At 45.7% G+C, this 247-nt stretch overlaps 1 protein-coding gene across 1 annotated transcript in view; it reads left to right on the forward strand.

Annotated features, from left to right (window-relative positions):
• Window positions 1-247, forward strand: part of LOC106881263 (multidrug resistance-associated protein 1-like) — a 5,283-nt gene that overhangs the window by 1,703 nt on the left and 3,333 nt on the right. The window lies entirely within an intron of this gene.

Genomic DNA, 247 nt, shown 5'->3' on the forward strand with positions numbered 1-247 from the left:
CTGTCTTGCAATCCGAAATACTTCAGTTCTCTGGTCCTCACATCGCTGAATATTGGCAAACTTCCAATCTGCTTCTTCCTTGGCTATGTATCCCTGTTGCCCAGCCTTCCTTCTGGCTATCTTGTACAGTTTCCTGCTACCTCCACTTCTCCAGGATTTCCAGGCCTATTTCTTTGCTCTAATGGCTTTGTCTACTGTATTATTCCACCATCACATTACTCTAGGTCTGGGAGGGACTTTGCACCAT

Source organism: Octopus bimaculoides, chromosome 20 (genome assembly GCF_001194135.2).
Source record: "Octopus bimaculoides isolate UCB-OBI-ISO-001 chromosome 20, ASM119413v2, whole genome shotgun sequence".
In the NCBI taxonomy this organism is placed as follows: Eukaryota; Metazoa; Mollusca; class Cephalopoda; order Octopoda; family Octopodidae; genus Octopus; species Octopus bimaculoides.